Raw genomic sequence first — 6,000 nt, forward strand, 5'->3', positions numbered from 1 at the left:
AGTGGAGCGGGCAGCAGCTGGGCGGAAAGCAGTGGAGCGGGCAGCAGCGGAGCGGGCAGCAGTGGAGCGGGCAGCAGCGGAGCGAGCAGCAGTGGAGCGAGCAGCAGCAGAGCGGGCAGCAGCGGAGCGAGCAGCAGCAGAGCGGGCAGCAGCTGGGCGGAAAGCAGTGGAGCGGGCAGCAGCGGAGCGGGCAGCAGCGGAGCAGGCAGCAGCTGGGCGGAAAGCAGCGGAGCGGGCAGCAGCGGAGCGGAAAGCAGCGGAGCGGGCAGCAGCGGAGCGGGCAGCAGCTGGGCGGAAAGCAGCGGAGCGGGCAGCAGAGAAGCAGGAGGCAGCTGCCCAGGATGTAGAGCCGGCCGCCCAACAGACCGAGGAGGAGGAGGTGAGAAGGAGGCGCCGCGTGAGGCTCCCTGTGTACCGGCAGCGCCTGACCTTCGAAGACCTGCCGGACCAGGCATGCCGTTGGAGACTCCGGCTGAGCTGAGGGACTGTGCGACACATCTGCCAGATGATGGCACACCTGGCACCGCGGGGGTATGGGCGAGGACACCCGCTCCCGGTGGCCGTCAAGGTGACGGTCGCCCTGGACGTTTACACCACGGGGTCCTTTCAGCCGCCGAGTGCGGATCTGTCCGGGATCTCAGTGCACACGTGCATCCGCGCCATCACGGCTGGCTGTCCCTGGCGGTGTTGCCCACGCTGCTCACGGCCTCTCCCACCTACGCTCAGGCACAGCAGCCACCTCCTCACCCGGAGGTAAGAGGTGCCCCGCCTGGCCTGCACAGCGTCCAACAGAGCCTCCAGTTCAGCAGCCGTGAACCAGCGCACACTCTCCATGCTGCCATCTTGTTGGCTGGGATGAGTGTGTGGGGAGTGTGTCTGGGGAGTGTGTCTGGGGAGTCTGTGTGGGGAGTGTGCGTGGGGAGTGTGTGTGGGGAGTGTGCGTGGGGAGTGTGTGTGGGGAGTCTGTGTGGGGAGTGAGTGTGGGGAGTGTGCGTGGGGAGTGTGTGTGGGGAGTGTGCGTGGGGAGTCTGTGTGGGGAGTGTGTGTGGGGAGTGTGCGTGGGGATTGTGTGGGGAGTCTGTGTGGGGAGTGAGTGTGGGGAGTGTGCGTGGGGAGTCTGTGTGGGGAGTGTGTGTGGGGAGTGTGCGTGGGGATTGTGTGTGGGGAGTGTGCGTGGGGAGTCTGTGTGGGGAGTGAGTGTGGGGAGTGTGCGTGGGGAGTGTGTGTGGGGAGTGTGCGTGGGGAGTCTGTGTGGGGAGTGTGTGTGGGGAGTGTGCGTGGGGATTGTGTGGGGAGTCTGTGTGGGGAGTGAGTGTGGGGAGTGTGCGTGGGGAGTCTGTGTGGGGAGTGTGTGTGGGGAGTGTGCGTGGGGATTGTGTGTGGGGAGTGTGCGTGGGGAGTCTGTGTGGGGAGTGTGTGTGGGGAGTGTGCGTGGGGAGTCTGTGTGGGGAGTGTGTGTGGTGAGTGTGCGTGGGGAGTGTGCGTGGGGAGTCTGTGTGGGGAGTGTGCGTGGTGAGTGTGCATGGTGAGTGTGCGTGGGGAGTGTGCATGGGGAGTGGAGTTGGCTAGATGGGTATGCGTGGGGAGTGTGTGTGGGGAGTGTGCGTGGGGAGTCTGTGGGGAGTGTGTGTGGGGAGTGTGTGTGGGGAGTGTGCGTGGTGAGTGTGCGTGGGGAGTGTGCGTGGGGAGTGTGTGTGTGGAGTGTGCGTGGGGAGTGTGTGTGGAGAGTGGTGTTGGCTGAGATGAGTGTGCATGGGGAGTCTGTGTGGGGAGTGTGTGGGGAGTCTGTGTGGGGAGTGAGTGTGGGGAGTGTGCGTGGGGAGTCTGTGTGGGGAGTGTGTGTGGGGAGTGTGCGTGGGGAGTGTGTGTGGGGAGTGTGTGTGGGGAGTCTGTGTGGGGAGTGAGTGTGGGGAGTGTGCGTGGGGAGTGTGTGTGGAGAGTGATGTTAGCTGAGATGAGTGTGCATGGGGAGTCTGTGTGGGGAGTGTGTGGGGAGTCTGTGTGGGGAGTGAGTGTGGGGAGTGTGCGTGGGGAGTCTGTGTGGGGAGTGTGTGGGGAGTGTGTGTGGGGAGTGTGTGTGGGGAGTGTGTGGTGTGTGTGCGTGGGGAGTGTGTGTGGGGAGTGTGTGTGGGGAGTGTGTGTGGGGAGTGTGTGTGGGGAGTGTGCGTGGGGAGTCTGTGTGGGGAGTGTGTGGGGAGTCTGTGTGGGGAGTGTGTGTGGGGAGTGTGTGGTGTGTGTGCGTGGTGAGTGTGCATGGGGAGTGTGCGTGGGGAGTCTGTGTGGGGAGTGTGCGTGGTGAGTGTGTGTGGGGAGTGTGCGTGGGGAGTGTGCGTGGTGAGTGTGCGTGGGGAGTGTGCGTGGGGAGTGTGCGTGGTGAGTGTGCGTGGGGAGTGTGCGTGGTGAGTGTGCGTGGGGAGTGTGCGTGGTGAGTGTGTGTGGGGAGTGTGCGTGGGGAGTGTGCGTGGTGAGTGTGCGTGAGGAGTGTGCGTGGGGAGTGTGCGTGGTGAGTGTGCGTGGGGAGTGTGCGTGGTGAGTGTGCGTGGGGAGTGTGCGTGGGGAGTGTGCGTGGTGAGTGTGCGTGGGGAGTCTGTGTGGGGAGTGTGTGGGGAGTCTGTGTGGGGAGTGTGTGTGGGGAGTGTGTGGTGTGTGTGTGTGGGGAGTGTGTGTGGGGAGTGTGCGTGGGGAGTGTGTGTGGGGAGTCTGTGTGGGGGGTTGTGTGTGGGGAGTGTGAGTGGGGAGTCTGTGTGGGGTGTGTGCGTGGGGAGTGTGCGTGGGGAGTGTGCGTGGGGAGTGTGCGTGGGGAGTGTGCGTGGGGACTGTGCGTGGTGAGTGTGCGTGGGGAGTGTGCGTGGGGAGTGTGTGTGGGGAGTGTGCGCGGGGAGTGTGCGCGGGGAGTGTGTGCGGGGAGTGTGTGTGGGGAGTGTGTGTGGGGAGTGTGCATGGGGAGTGTGCGCGGGGAGTGTGTGCGGCGAGTGGAGTTGGCTGTGATGAGTGTGCGTGGGGAGTCTGTGTAGGGAGTGTGCGTGGGGAGTGGTGTTGGCTGAGATGAGTGTGCGTGGGGAATGTGTGCGGGGAGTGTGTGCGGGGAGTGTGTGTGGGGAGTGTGTGTGGGGAGTGTGTGGGGAGTGTGTGCGGGGAGTGTGTGCGGGGAGTGTGTGTGGGGAGTGTGTGTGGGGAGTGTGTGTGGGGAGTGTGTGCGGGGAGTGTGCGCAGTGAGTGTGTGGGGAGTGTGTGTGCGGAGTCTGTGTGGGGAGTGTGCGTGGGGAGTGGAGTTGGCTGAGATGGGTGTGCGTGGGGAGTCTGTGTGGGGAGTGTGCGTGGTGAGTGTGCATGGTGAGTGTGCGTGGGGAGTGTGCATGGGGAGTGGAGTTGGCTAGATGGGTATGCGTGGGGCGTGTGTGTGGGGAGTGTGCGTGGGGAGTCTGTGTGGGGAGTGTGCGTGGGGAGTGTGCGTGGGGAGTGCGTATGGTGAGTGTGCGTGTGGAGTGTGCGTGGGGAGTGTGCATGGTGAGTGTGCGTGGCGAGTGTGCGTGGCGAGTGTGTGTGGGGAGTGTGCGTGGGGAGTCTGTGTGGGGAGTGTGCGTGGGGAGTGTGCTTGGTGAGTGTGCGTGGGGAGTGTGCGTGGGGAGTGTGCGTGGGGAGTTTGCGTGGGGAGTCTGTGTGGGGAGTGTGCGTGGGGAGTGTGCGTGGGGTGTGTGCGTGGGGAGTGTGCGTGGGGAGTCTGTGTGGGGAGTGTGTGTGGGGAGTGTGCGTGGGGAGTGTGTGTGGGGAGTGTGCGTGGGGAGTCTGTGTGGGGAGTGTGTGTGGGGAGTGTGCGTGGGGATTGTGTGTGGGGAGTGTGCGTGGGGAGTCTGTGTGGGGAGTTTGTGTGGGGAGTGTGCGTGGGGAGTCTGTGTGGGGAGTGTGTGTGGTGAGTGTGCGTGGGGAGTGTGCGTGGGGTGTCTGTGTGGGGAGTGTGCGTGGTGAGTGTGCTTGGGGAGTGTGCATGGGGAGTGGAGTTGGCTAGATGGGTATGCGTGGGGAGTGTGTGCGTGGGGAGTCTGTGGGGAGTGTGTGTGGGGAGTGTGTGTGGGGAGTGTGCGTGGTGAGTTTGCGTGGGGAGTGTGCGTGGGGAGTGTGTGTGTGGAGTGTGCGTGGGGAGTCTGTGTGGGGAGTGTGCGTGGGGAGTGTTCGTGGGGAGTGTGCGTGGGGAGTGTGCGTGGGGAGTCTGTGTGGGGAGTGTGCGTGGGGAGTGTGCGTGGGGAGTGTTCGTGTGGAGTGTGCGTGGGGAGTTTGCGTGGGGAGTCTGTGTGGGGAGTGTGCGTGGGGAGTGTGCGTGGGGAGTGTGCGTGGGGAGTGTGCGTGGGGAGTGTTCGTGGGGAGTGTGCGTGGGCAGTCTGCGTGGGGAGTGTGCGTGGGGAGTGTGCGTGGGGAGTGTGCGTGGGGAGTGTTCGTGGGGAGTGTGCGTGGGGAGTGTGCGTGGGGAGTCTGTGGGGGAGTGTGCGTGGGGAGTGTGCGTGGTGAGTGTGTGTGGGGAGTGTGCGTGGGGAGTGTTCGTGGGGAGTGTGCGTGGGGAGTGTGCGTGGGGAGTCTGTGTGGGGAGTGTGCGTGGGGAGTGTGCGTGGGGAGTGTTCGTGGGGAGTGTGCGTGGGGAGTGTGCGTGGGGAGTCTGTGTGGGGAGTGTGCGTGGTGAGTGTGTGTGGGGAGTGTGCGTGGGGAGTGTGCGTGGTGAGTGTGCGTGGGGAGTGTGCGTGGGGAGTGTGCGTGGTGAGTGTGCGTGGGGAGTGTGCGTGGTGAGTGTGCGTGGGGAGTGTGCGTGGTGAGTGTGTGTGGGGAGTGTGCGTGGGGAGTGTGCGTGGTGAGTGTGCGTGAGGAGTGTGCGTGGGGAGTGTGCGTGGTGAGTGTGCGTGGGGAGTGTGCGTGGTGAGTGTGCGTGGGGAGTGTGCGTGGGGAGTGTGCGTGGTGAGTGTGCGTGGGGAGTCTGTGTGGGGAGTGTGTGGGGAGTCTGTGTGGGGAGTGTGTGTGGGGAGTGTGTGGTGTGTGTGTGTGGGGAGTGTGTGTGGGGAGTGTGCGTGGGGAGTGTGTGTGGGGAGTCTGTGTGGGGGGTTGTGTGTGGGGAGTGTGAGTGGGGAGTCTGTGTGGGGTGTGTGCGTGGGGAGTGTGCGTGGGGAGTGTGCGTGGGGAGTGTGCGTGGGGAGTGTGCGTGGGGAGTGTGCGTGGTGAGTGTGCGTGGGGAGTGTGCGTGGGGAGTGTGTGTGGGGAGTGTGCGCGGGGAGTGTGCGCGGGGAGTGTGTGCGGGGAGTGTGTGTGGGGAGTGTGTGTGGGGAGTGTGCATGGGGAGTGTGCGCGGGGAGTGTGTGCGGCGAGTGGAGTTGGCTGTGATGAGTGTGCGTGGGGAGTCTGTGTAGGGAGTGTGCGTGGGGAGTGGTGTTGGCTGAGATGAGTGTGCGTGGGGAATGTGTGCGGGGAGTGTGTGCGGGGAGTGTGTGTGGGGAGTGTGTGTGGGGAGTGTGTGGGGAGTGTGTGCGGGGAGTGTGTGCGGGGAGTGTGTGTGGGGAGTGTGTGTGGGGAGTGTGTGTGGGGAGTGTGTGCGGGGAGTGTGCGCAGTGAGTGTGTGGGGAGTGTGTGTGCGGAGTCTGTGTGGGGAGTGTGCGTGGGGAGTGGAGTTGGCTGAGATGGGTGTGCGTGGGGAGTCTGTGTGGGGAGTGTGCGTGGTGAGTGTGCATGGTGAGTGTGCGTGGGGAGTGTGCATGGGGAGTGGAGTTGGCTAGATGGGTATGCGTGGGGCGTGTGTGTGGGGAGTGTGCGTGGGGAGTCTGTGTGGGGAGTGTGCGTGGGGAGTGTGCGTGGGGAGTGCGTATGGTGAGTGTGCGTGTGGAGTGTGCGTGGGGAGTGTGCATGGTGAGTGTGCGTGGCGAGTGTGCGTGGCGAGTGTGTGTGGGGAGTGTGCGTGGGGAGTCTGTGTGGGGAGTGTGCGTGGGGAGTGTGCTTGGTGAGTGTGCGTGGGGAGTGTGCGTGGGG

This window comes from Scyliorhinus torazame, chromosome 18 (assembly GCF_047496885.1).
Source record: "Scyliorhinus torazame isolate Kashiwa2021f chromosome 18, sScyTor2.1, whole genome shotgun sequence".
Taxonomy (NCBI): domain Eukaryota; kingdom Metazoa; phylum Chordata; class Chondrichthyes; order Carcharhiniformes; family Scyliorhinidae; genus Scyliorhinus; species Scyliorhinus torazame.